This window comes from Rhamphochromis sp. 'chilingali' (assembly GCF_963969265.1).
Source record: "Rhamphochromis sp. 'chilingali' genome assembly, chromosome: 17".
NCBI lineage: Eukaryota > Metazoa > Chordata > Actinopteri > Cichliformes > Cichlidae > Rhamphochromis > Rhamphochromis sp. 'chilingali'.
In genome coordinates this window covers 26,136,323-26,149,571 of record NC_137944.1, presented here as the reverse complement: position 1 = coordinate 26,149,571, position 13,249 = coordinate 26,136,323, and the positions used below count along the sequence as shown (strand labels likewise).

The 13,249-nt window shown below is 41.8% G+C and overlaps 1 protein-coding gene and 1 long non-coding RNA gene across 4 annotated transcripts in view; one reads left to right on the top strand and one right to left on the bottom strand.

Annotated features, from left to right (window-relative positions):
• ext1c (exostoses (multiple) 1c) overlaps positions 1-13,249 on the bottom strand; it is an 89,010-nt gene that overhangs the window by 47,052 nt on the left and 28,709 nt on the right. The window lies entirely within an intron of this gene.
• On the top strand, positions 4,449-5,139 carry LOC308385008. Its single transcript, XR_013969436.1, has 3 exons — positions 4,449-4,526; positions 4,603-4,655; positions 5,081-5,139. It is a non-coding gene; the product is annotated as an uncharacterized lncRNA (long non-coding RNA).

The window sequence follows — 13,249 nt, the reverse complement described above, 5'->3', positions numbered from 1 at the left end:
CGCAGCTCACCCATGCTTTGAATTCACAAAAGCCTTTTTAGGTCCGCACACCTGCCAAACTCTTTGAGTGCGTGTGTGTCTCTATACTCTCACAGTATGAGTTTGACAGGAAAAAAACGAGTTTGAAATAATGCATGATGCAATATTGCTATATGATGTAATAACATTTTACATCGTTATGTAATAACAACCGCATTCTGTCAAACTGATGGAATTTTTAATGAAACAGCCTGAATGCAACATGTAAAACACGGCTGCATATTGCTTTTCAATGGTAAAAATGTGCTTGTTATGTAATATTCATTCAAAATTAATAAATAAAATTGTTCTTGGTGTTATAAAAACACAAGTTCATATCATCAGGTTTCATGTAGTGTATGCATAGAACTGATGCAAGATGCTGGGTGTTTCCACTGGATTGGGTTGCCAAGCTTCTTTAACTCATCTGTGATGATGACGATACAGCAGTTGTGTACAGCACCCATCCCTGCAGCAAGGTTGAATTGTTGGACTGCTTTAGTAGAATTGTCAGCGGGTAGCTGCTGAAAATGTCCAGACCATCGCACTTGCCACTGAAGGACGTTTCCACAGTAGCTTCTGCAGAGCCTGCATGACTGTGCAGCTTGGGCTACTTGGTTAGCAACTTCTGGTTTAAGATCTCCAGTTTCTGAGAGCAGCAAACCCATGTGCATGTGTCCAAAATGTATATGTGAAGGATGGAAGCCGTCTTCAACTTTGCCTTTGGCTAGTTCACCTTCGAGTCAGCTTCAACTTGGAATATGAGCAGCGCCTCTCTCAGCTGGTCGATTGTCGTGCAGCGCATCGTTAAACACGCTCTACCGCAATTCAAAATGACCCACTAAACCCCTCCACCCACCCATTTACACTTAGAAACATATTATTGGAGACACAATGTTATGGTTACTAAGTTCCCATAACAATCTTTTTAGCAAACCTCTTTGCGATCCGCAAGACGTATCAATTCTGAAAACAGTCCTCACAGTGCCCTGACTCTATTATTCCATCCTGAACTATTTATTTATTCATGATCTACTTCTTAAGACCATTGTTCTGCCAAGACTGAAAAGGCTGGCTCTGGTTGGTTGGCCTAGGTCATTTCATGGGTTTCTGCAGACAAGTCCCAACATTTCACAAGATTCTGGCAAAAAAGTAACATAAATCATTTGAAGGAAAAGCTTAGGATCACTTGCAAACATGAGCTTTTAGACAGAAAGAAAGTAGGAAAAGGACATTTAAAAGCATGTAAATTATTCTAGAAAAATAATATTCACCAATCACAATCAACAGTTTTTGCTGATAGATTTGTGTAACCTTTTAACCCCACTGTCTTCCATTTGACTCCTTCTCTCCCAAATCCGTGCTTCTAAAACTGCATGTTTTCCCTTGTTAATCCTTTTTATCTTTATTCCTGTAATGTTCTTCTGCATTCAAATGGTCAGGGTCACTGAGAACAAAGATTATAATGAAACACTTGTGCTGTCCTTGTGTGAGGAGAATAACTGAAGGAAAATAACAGAACAAAACAAGGGAGGGGTTCAGGAGGGAGATGTCCAAATGTTTGTTTATGCCTAATTGGGACACAGATGGGCCAGTGGCCATGTCGGATAACATTCAGTATGAAGATGAGGGAGAGGTACGTGAGGGTATGAAACAACGGATGTCATAGCGGTACTGCAGAGATGAGGAACATGAAGGGGTAGGGGTTAAAAAGATACAAGAGGAGGAAGTAAAAGAGTGTGAGAGAATATCAAGCCTAAAACTGAGGGAAAAGGGAATGAAAGATGCAGAGTGATGAATTAAAGTAGTAGCAGGACCTCAGGGGAAGTGGATATCCAGTAATTAAACAACAAGACTTGTGTGCAATGTGTGGCCGCACTACAGAAGTCCTCATGCCGCTCCCCACTGAGCAACATTCAAAACAACACATTGCATCTAATTAGAGAAACATATTAGACATAGCATTCCTACTGAACCTGCCTTGTAGGCTCATAAAAAAGCTGAAGTAATGCACAAGCATACATAAAAGGGCATATCCAACAAATATGCTAATATGTTTCATCACATTGCCCAGAGCTAGAGGGGCTGATATGAATGCAAAGATCAAAGTTGGTGATGAAATGGACAAAAAAAGTTTTTTAAAAGGAGGCAATCGCACGAAATGAGCCTACTCGCACCCGTCTGTTGCAGATAAACAGCAGGCCAACACTCACAGCTTTGCTGTGTACAGTAAATAAAAAGTGGTGGGAAAGATTCACTTTCAAGGTGACCTCAGAGCTTTCTGACTTGTGATGAGCGTCAGTCTGTGGCATTAACTGAAAGCAGCAGTAGTTTAAACACTGTAGCATCAGTTGTTTTAATCTCCACTCGGGCTAAATTGTAAAGAGGCATTAAAGCAGAAATCTGGGGAGCATAATTTAGTGTCATCAGCAGGCAGCTGGATATGGATGAGCCAGGCAAAAAGTTTCAAATTACTATTAATTTGTACATTTTAATTCACCTTATTTTGCTTAAACCAAATCAATGAAATGAAGGGATTTGGTGAAGCAGAGTGCAACAAAAATATACCAAAAAAGTGTGAAAAAACATCCAAAATATGCCGTGGGCTGAAGTTGTAATTAGTGGGTAATCATTCAGATGATCCCAATTCATTAGCCGTTTAAACGCGAGAAAAACAAGTCGACTACTATCAACAAATTTTAAAAAGACAGAAAACATTTATAACAATCTAATGGACGGAGTTAAACATTAGCCAAACAAATATTTTGTGTATTCCAGGAGCTTATATGGAATTGTCAGTCACATTCCTTTACATATCTCTGTCGTCCAGTTCGGTCTCACACTGCCAACATAGATTACATCCCCTATTAAAAAACAAACTACAAAACTGCACCAATAAGCACAAATGTCATCTGTTTACTTATCATCATGCTCGTCTACAACTTCCCATCACAGAGAGAGAGAGAGCAGCAACCATCTGTAAGGCTTCAAGGTCCCTTTCAGCCAGCAACTGCTGTTGTACATAATTAAAAAAGGGAACAACAGGTTTAACCGACTAGCAATTCTGTTGCCGACTAGCAAGGGCAGCAAAATTTACACGTCCAGTCAACTAGATGTGGACGTGTACAAATCCCAAGCAATCGAATTATGGGTGTTGATGCTGTTGGACGATGATGGTAGTGGACAAAAATGTTAAAGTTGAAAATCATACAAAAAGAATGAATGCACATTTATTGTGTTGACATGCTGACAGCAAACAGAGGAGTGCAACTGAATGGACCACCGTTCTTCTCATCTGGCAGCACTTTCAGACAGAGCAGCGCCTTCATTCATCTTTAAGTTAATAAAATATCCAAAAAAAATAGAACAGCTGTGCTTGCTTTCTGTAAGAATGCTGACAGCGATACAGAAAGGAAAGCCGGCAGTTTGATAGGGTGGATGTGAGTCAGGTGGTAGAGTGAGTAGATTGTCCACCAATCAGAAGGTCTCTGACTCTCCATGCCTTGGACAAGATACTTAACCCAGAGTTGCCCCCAATGCATCAGAGAGAGAGAGAGTGTGTGTGTGTGTGTGTGTGTGTGTGTGTGTGTGTGTGTGTGTGTGTGTGTGTGTGTGTGTGTGTGTGTGTGTGTGTGTGTTAGAAAGCACTTAGCTATAGATAACAGTGCTGGGTGAATGTGTGTGATGGGATGAATGAGATTTGTAGTAGAAAGCACTTTGAGTGCTCAACTGAGTGGAAAGGTTTATATAAGTACCCCACCGGTTACCAAAGCGAGAAAAAGTTCAGAAACTCGAACTGTGGGACAATGAATATCTATATACCTGCTTATGTATCCTGTGGGAAACAGTAAAGACTGACTTGGCAATGACTGCATTAAAGAGTACAGAGACACAACCACAAACATCAATATTCCTCCTCTCCCTCCTTCATTCAATCAGAGGGAAATTCATTATCTTTTTCCCCAGCTGTCCATCAACCACTCCCACCAGACTCAGGCGACTTGTCTTGCTTTTTTTATTTCATTTTTTTTTAACACATTAGCAAAAAACTCGCAGTGCCTTGTCACTCTCTCAACCCCCGCTTTCAATTTCCTGTGGGTGGCTGACGTCTGCTGGCTGTCAAAGCGGCATGATGCTGGATTTTTGATGTCACTGTTATCTGTTTTAAGCGGGGCGGGCTATGTTGTGGTTTTTCTACTGGGGACCCTAAAGCTCTTGGGAAGAAGTACAGAGAAGAGCGGGAGATTGAAGTCACTCCAGCTCCCGCCTCAGAAGCTGACATCTGAGAGATTAGTGGTTAATTAAGTCAGACTAGTTGACTGGCATGCAGGGAACAGCCCTCGAGCCAATCAGTTTCGTTTGGTTGGAGAACAAGAGGAGAACTACCTCAGCCTCTAGGGAGAGCTCAGTAGAAGAAATCAGACTGCAGCCAAAAGCAGCGAGAATACTTCCTGACTCCATGGCTTCTCATCCCTCCCGCACATCTGGAAAGGCTAGATAAGGAGCATGTAATGAAAACAATATGGTGATTGACACCTAGCTTGCTGTGTGCATATTTAAAGCTTTGCAAATTTCCTATTTCAGGTGCAGAAAGATGCGAAGAAGAAAAAAAGTGGATCAGAGGGGAGGAAGATACAGTATGTGACACTTGAGAACGAAAGCAACAAGGAGAGAAAAACACAAGGGAAAAGAAATTTGCATGGTGCATTTTCAAAATGTCACGCCTCAGTAGGAACATAAACACCATTCTCTGACCTCAGCACCGGGGGCGAACACACACACACCACCACCACCACACATAAACACCACAGCAATTGCCTTTGATAGCTCCATCAAAGAGAACTTTCTGATTTTCAAAGACATGGAAATAGCTCTTGAGTTACATCAAACATGAAAATCACATCAAAAGGAAGGGCGAGCTGAATTTTCACCTGGAGTAGGTCATCGTAATCTAATTTATTTCAAATTTGGACTACTTATGTTATCCTCAGTTACCGTCACATTTTGTTTTTAGTTCAAATTCTTATTGAAGTTGGTTTATGTGCTTTCTCACCATGAATAGATGAGAAGACGCATGGAAAACAGGAAATACGAGTCTCCCAAGCAACCAGGAAGCTGAACACAAAGCCCGGAAACTGCAGGCACAAGTATTTCCGGGATATATATATTTGATAGTGAACTTTGGATATTATTTTTGTTTTTCTGACCCAGCAAGATTTTTTTTCTTACTTGATAATCTGATGGAAATAAAGCCAAGACCATTTTCCCCGAGCTCATTTTTGGGTTAGAAGGGCCCCGAAACTGTTGTTTCGCTTTTGTTTTGCAACCTCCAACAGCAGGGCTTTTTGTTTTGTTTTGTTTCTTGCAGCATAAAGTTTCGACAGCTCTTCCTGAGTCTACCCTTTCAGCTTTCATATCCAGTAGCAAACAGCATGCAGACAAATCTAAAGGCCAGCGGTGTCACTGTTCAACAGCCTCTCCACTGAACCATCAACATTTACCTCTTAATGACCAATTGCCCTTTCAACTAATGTGTTGGTTTATTATTATCATACTTGTTTGTGTTGTTGTTGTTTTTATGAAATATGATTTACACTCTTTCAGCAGCAGTGGAAAAATAAATTATGCATGTTCGGGCAATGATTTATTATACTCAAATGCACAAATAATAGCCCCCATGACTTTCATTGAATAATTCTGGCAGAAAACATATCATTTCCATTGCATTTCCTCCTGCATATCTTTTTTTAAAAGCAAATATCAATGCAAGCCAAACAGACTCTACCCAAAGAATGAGGAACATCCTTTATATTTTAGTTTTATATTTGTGTCTTTATAACTGTCTAAAAACCAGCCCAGGTGTAAGTTTCACTTTCAGTACTGTGTCCTTGGTGAAGTTACCACAAACACAATTCTAATGGGTTTAGTTTAATTGTAGCCGCTGTGCTTTGGCGGCTGACCCACCTGGCAGGCGGATGATGAATGAGAGGAGGAATGAGCACTCTTATATCGCAGTGAGGGAACAAGGGACAGGAGACATCTGAGAGGATGAGGCAGCATTGTGGCCTTAGGCGTTTAGTGTGTGTGTGCTTGTGTGCGAGCGATAGAGAGAGAACACATGAATTTAAGAATAAATACAAACTAGAAAACCAATATTTGACTGCAAAATAAAGGCATTTCTCCCCTAGGTATTTGTTATAGCCCCTCTTTTATTTATATAGTATATTATTTAGTGTCTTCCTCTCACCCCTAGGTTTTGTGGAGTTGGCAGTTTTTCAGTTGTGTCAAACTAAGCTGGCAATAACAGGCTTCGCATTCGATTTTTTTGTACATATATATGATTTGCTGCACCAATCACAGCTTTGCAGCAGCTGGGGGACTCTAATCAGGAGGTACCTACGACTTAATGAGCAGCTTCATGATTGAACCCAGACCTCATTTCATATTTATACACTTATATGAATCCTTAGATGAAAGCGCCTGCGGATGAGGAGGGAATAAAGCCGAATTTTGGAGTCATTGTTAAATTTAATTTGTCTGTAGTTTATCATTTCTGAAAGTTAAACCGCTGCAGAAGTTTTCTCTGCAAACTTTTCACAGCCCGTGCGCACACACTGCTGAAAGCACTGCTCATCAACCATCGCTTTTGCCATCTCAGTTCGCTTGGCACTTGTAGTCTGGCGCTGTCATCATTAGCACCACTTGCCACAGAGATGAGTCTGCCTCACTGTTAGCTGGCAGCCGCCCTGCAGCATCAGAAGGCTGAAGGGTTAAACATGTCTGGCCGGGACACTGGTTAGAACTTAGAGAGGCAGAGAAAGCTCAGAGAGAAAAGGAAACATTAGGGATGAACTAGTGCAATCAGCCCAAGGCAGAGCAGAGGCTGAGCAGGGTTCAGTGAATTAGCACTATCTCTTCCCAGCATAGATCAATGGAGCATTACCGTAAGAAATAAGGGGCGACGGGAAGAGGGAGGGACGGTTGAACAGAGGCAGGGGGGGCGAAAGACAGTGAGAAAGAGACAGTAACGAACCAAAAATTGGTCTCTGCCCTGAGCATGCTTTCTCTCTCTATGTATCCCTCTTTCTTTTCTCCTCTCGAATCAAACAGGAAGATCACAGATTCAGGATGGCAAGTTTCCAGCCAATAATCAATGGGAAAAACTATCTGAATACAAATGAAGGCCTGATTATGGGTTTAATGAATTAGGAGGTTACGAGGCTAATAGCACTATTGTACACTCACAGTTAAGCAGCCCACACACGTAAAATCAAATGTAATTTTCCATAATCTCAGGCTAATTTCCATTGAAATTTTTTTCTTGGACAAGAAGCCTCTTGGTGTTTTTTTTTACTGCTTTTGGCCTACCACTATAATTCCCTGCAAGAAGAAATGGCCTTCAGACACACTGGACACATTATATTCATGTGCCCATATTCATGTCTTTTTTCTGTTTTCTGTTTATTTTATGCATACAGCCAGCAAAATATAAACAACTGGGTTTTTTTTACCATTTCCGAATAAAAAGCCCTTTACTGACTATCCGACATTAAAATTGCCCAAGCTAGATTAACCACTCGGAGGATTTAACTCGGCCTTGTTAAAGCTCCTACTTTTATCATTTCATTGCACCTGGGTTTGAGTTTTTATATAAATGTGCAAATGACATTACACTGTCTGCTCACTGTCAGTTACCGTAGAGCTACGGGGGAAATGAAACTCGGGAAGCAATACCTCAAAAAAACGTCACCATACGACTTCATAACCCGAGGTGCAGTGACAAATTGAAGTAAAACTCTGAATAAATAAGTCTAGCGTGCTTTGATTAAAAATCAAGAGAACAAGATAATCTATAAGAGAAGCAGTCCAGATTTACACGGCGTGAGGGTGGAAACGTTTGGATGAACATGTTAGACGCTGTTCATTGTCAAAATGCTGATGACTGCTTAAGACAACTCTTATCTCCAGGTGAGCTTCAGAGATGCATTGACAATGTTCTGCAGCCTGGTGATTAAGACCAAAATCTTTAAATTACTACTATGGTAAATGGCCTGTATTTATATAGCGCTTTACTAGTCCCTAAGGACCCCAAGGCGCTTTACATATCCAGTCATCCACACACACATTCACACACTGGTGATGGCAAGCTACATTGTAGCCACAGCCACCCTGGGGCGCACTGACAGAGGCGAGGCTGCCAAACACTGGCGCCACCGGGCCCTCTGACCACCACCAGTAGGCAACGGGTGAAGTGTCTTCCCCAAGGACACAACGACCGAGACTGTCTAAGCTGGGGCTCGAACCGGCAACCTTCCGATTACAAGGCGAACTCCCAACTCTTGAGCCACGATCGCTACTACTACTACTACTACTACTACTACTACTACTACACTAAATGTATATAACCAGTAGGAGCCTCGAGAACCGATGTCCTGCAGGTTTTAAATATCACTCCATTTGTGATAAAGCCCCTCACCTTGGTTGGAATCCGAAAGACTTAGAAACCTTTGTAACCTTTTCCAGACTGATAGATGTCAGTGAGACAGGTTCTCTATTCTTCTACTCTTCTTGATTCAACAGGAAGTAATCAGGCACGATGTAGATATTGACACTGAATTCAGTTTTCTAAAATTAATGTTGTTTATCACATTTAGTTCATGGTTTAACACTGTAAATTAACATTTTTATTTACTTGGGTAATCTTTGTGTAATATTAAAGTTTGTTTGATGATGTGAAACATCTTCAAAAAGTAAATCAGGAAGGGGCAAATACTTTTTCACAGCACTGTACTTAATTCCCTTGATGTTTTAGAAAACCTCAAGCTGAACATATCACTTAATTATGAACCAAAAAAAAAAGTTTTTTTAAGTGCAGATTAGTGCAGAAATCAATACTGTCAATGGGCCAGCGTGCCACCGAGTAAGACACCTGCAACTATGTCACTTTTACCACCTGTTCTGCAGCTTCTTCTGACCTCGTAGCGAAGAGAATTTTGCTGCTGGGATCGATAAAGCCACACATGTTTAATCATCATTGCATTAACCTATGATGGCATTCTGGCAGTGAGGGCACTCTCATGGGAAACTGCATTTTATGGGACACTAACATTATTACTCCTTCTGGCTCATTTGCTGCAGTCGCCCTGTAGAAAACTGATCGCTGCAACGCTCAGAAAGCACACACTCATTATCTAATCCATTTTCTCTTTTTCTCTCTCTGAGTCTGTCGCTTTCACTTAGTGGCTTACACACACACACACACACACACACACACACACACACACACACACACACACACACACACACACACACACACACTCCTAATGCATTTACACATGCACTAACCCACTGGACCTTTTTCTGTATGAGACACACAAACAAAAAATAACCACTCATACAGACTCCACCTTCACAAAGAAAAAGTCCATGCCCCAAGGAGTATTGCATTCCAGGGAGAGTGCTTCCATAGATCAGAGGGTGTTTATTGGCACCACAGAATCCCTTGAGTTCATCAGGCTCCAGAAGAAGAGAAGGAAGTGCAAAGACTGAATATAGATTCACTCTCCCACTGTCTGCTGAGCATGCCCGTCCACTCCATCAGGCCAGACCCTATTAGAGGCCATGATGGAGTGTGACAGAGTGTGTAAGTGCTTCATGTGCATAGTAAGTGGGCAGAGGTAAAGTTGTGTAATGCATTGGGGATGTACCAAACACTCTTACTGCAAACACTTAAGTGTATCTAAATTGTCTGACAGCTTTAAGCCATCTAGGGAAGGGTGGATCAGCATAACGGCTGGTTGCTTTCTTTTTGTTGTTGTTTTGGCCCATTCACTACTTATTTCAGAGTATTTCAGCCTGTACATAGATTAATAGTGTCCAGAAAATGGTTGATCCCCTGAGTGCAACCAGCAGGTTAACACTGTGAGCGATATAAAAGAAATTAAAAAAAGGGGGGCATACGAGCTACAAAGAGGACACAAGAGTAATCTTTTTGAAGTGAATATAACCAGAGCAGTGCTCACACACTGAACCTGATCAAGTTACATACTCATATAGAGAGATAGCAAGACAGCTGGACGAGCAGCGGGATGACAGACAGCAGTGCAGCAAAATAAATTCTGCAGTAAAAGCGCCAGAAATAGAGAAAAAAACGGTTTTCCTAAAAGATACGAAACAGAAATAGACAGTAGAAAGCAAGATGACAAAGAAGGGAAAGAGAGATGTGTTATTATAGGATGAAGACTTATCCTATAATAAGCGAGGTCGCTAGATGGAGAAAGAAGCAGGGCGCTCCGGTTACTGGCAGCCAGTGGACAGAGAGACAGAGACAGTGATCACCAGGGGACAGCTGGAAACACAGAAGCAGGGCCAGGAGAGCAGGGCACTGCCAGATGGGCACACGGCGAGTAACATGAGCAGCGGCCTGTGTGACCACTCGTGCTTGTGCTGAAAGAACGACCGAGTAGAAAAAAAGAAGCCACAGCAAAGACAGGGAAGAGCGGACAAGTGTGTGAGGACACGCAAGGTGCACGTATGTGTGTAATCTGCTGCTTGGCACTGGGTGAAAGGTCGGGAAAGACACCGAATGCCACTACTAGACAGCTAGAGGTCATTATAGTAGATGCCAACAGCAAGCTAATAATAGTAATGGTACACACATACACAGCAGTGAATAAATAGATCAGGACAAAACTGAATGACCCCAAGACAATTGCATGCACATTTTTTATAAGTTTGTAATATATGAAGTACAAATTCTACTGTGTTTTGTGTGTAAATGTGAGGAAGCAACATAGAGACCCACTCATACGAGTAGCCGACTCAAATCTCAGATACAGTAATACATTTTTCTATCTTTCATCACGCTCAAAAGTTATTATGTGGCAGGTGAGCTAGGTTTATAATGCAGACCAAAGATATCAGACAGTTAAAGCAAATCACAGACTCTGCTGATCCCGTGTGGATGAGGCTGTCTCATAATACTACTCCTTTGGGAATACAACTTAAGATGGCGAACACGGTAAACATGTTTCACAATAAACATTAGCGTGTTCGTTTTGAGTTAATCTCTACAAGCAGCTATCTGCTAAAGATTATTTAGAGTCTGCAGGGTACAAGAGTTTTGGGTCCTGAAAGATTTATGATTTCTGTTTGCAGTTCACTCACAGTGTGTAGAGGGCAAAAAGGGAGGAGGCCCCCCTGGGGCAGGACATGTGTCTGAGCCATTTTCATTATGCAATGAGTGACAGATGGAAGAGAAATCTTTGACCAGTGCACCATCAGTTTAAGAGGTCAAAAGAGAACCCCATCCTGGGTCTCTCTCTTCTTTGAGCTTGGGTCAAAGAACCACTGTGCTTCTTGGAGCTGCTAGCATGGCATTGACTGAAGTCTCCTTTACTATGCAATACTTTAAATGATATTAAATGTCGCTATATTGTGACTACGCAGTCTCCCCCCCCCCCAACCTGCCTTCGTGCACCTGCTTGCTGAGAAATGAAGATGCACACAGATGGCTTTATCATTAAGTTCATGGGACAGTGCACTGGCTGGCTTTGGGCTTAATATACTTAATGGTGTATATAATGTAAAGGAAATGAGGACTGAAATGAGCGTCAGATTGGAATGAGTCAGGGCCTGCTGTAGTGTGAAGGGGGCTCGGTGTGCCGAGGTTTTAATCTAGAGAGGAGTCTTTTGGGCCAAGCAGGCGGAGGCAACATAAAGCCCATTTTTCACACGGCAGGCAAACCTGACAGTGTTTGTATATTCGGTGCTGTGCCATTTGGAGGAAAGCTGTTTTGTAGCGTGCTGTAGGTGAGTGTTCAGTGTAGTAGGCCATCTGACAAGAAGAGCAGCAGGCCATACATCACAGACTCGGAAGTGAAACTGTGGCTTGTAGAGTTTGCGTCTATGTTGCAGTTTCTGTGAGACTGCACCGCAAAAGACATTTCTGGAGCGACTAAGGGGAAGCTTCTCCCGTTACTTGTTTTCCCATTCATCAGAGGTGATGAGGAGGGAGACGAGTGAGAGGTTCAGAACCCACCCCAGCATGGCTATCATTAAATAAGAGCTCAACAGCATAACTCATGAGAAATTCATGATCATCTACACATTCTTCATCTGCTAGGTAGCAGAATAAAAGCCCTTATCTGGGGCACACATACTGCATTGTCTGCTGTTGGGCTTGGCAACAGTAGCACGCAGATACTGATGCACACACTTTCCATCCAGCAAAGAGTGGATTGCATTGCAAAAGAAGCAAATAAAAAGGTGATTTTTTTTTTTTTTTAAAGCATATCTTCTTTCTACCCTATCTTCATAAAAATAACAAAAATAAAATGGGAAAAAGATCTTTTGACACTTGTTATGTCTACTTTGTGCAATAAATGCAGGCTTTTCTCCTCTGGTTATAGAGGAGCTGGTTAAACAGGCCAAGAGCAGAAGTATTGTAGGTCTGATTTCAAAGCCTTTCTGATATTGTAACAGTTTAAGGGAGAGACTGTGTTCCACTGATGTTCTGGCTGCCCTTTACAAACTGCTATTTATTGATCAAAAAGTACCCAGTGTACTCTGTTAATACAAGTACCTGAGGTAACAGTACGCTATACACTCCTCAGATAAGGGCACGCGAGACAGGTCACGATCCAATAAAGTCCCTGAACTCTCTGTTATCTACTTCTAATGAAAGTTCAAACACCAAAATGATGAAGTGAAGTGGAACTGAGGGAGCCAGTTCGGAAGGAACACAAACAGAAGAGAAACACAAGCATATCACTTTATAGAAGAAAAAGAAAGTTGAAAATGACTCAGTTTTAAGCAGGATTTGCAGCACAGGTCAGACAAGCTGTGCCACCCATGTATGCCTTTTCAAAGAGCAGAACTGGCAATTAAAGAGCACATCTTGTACTGAGAGGCTACAGCAAGCGGAGAGCAAGGCTTCTTCTGAGAGAACTGTCGGAATATTTGTTTCTGGAAGAAAGGGCTTTATTGTCTGCACTGCCCACACACAGTGTTGACTTGCATGCAGCACAGGTAGCACAAAAACTAATTGGAAAAAACCTTTTTCAATCTAACAAGCGGCGGCTAGTTAAGTTTCCCTTATTCTTATGATAAGTACGGCCTCTATTCTATCCAGCCTTTGTTGTGATACTCCTGCAAACACTGTGGCCAATTCTTGTGTAAAATAAAGGATCAGTATTCGAATAAGCATAGCATATCAAAATCTTCAGCACCA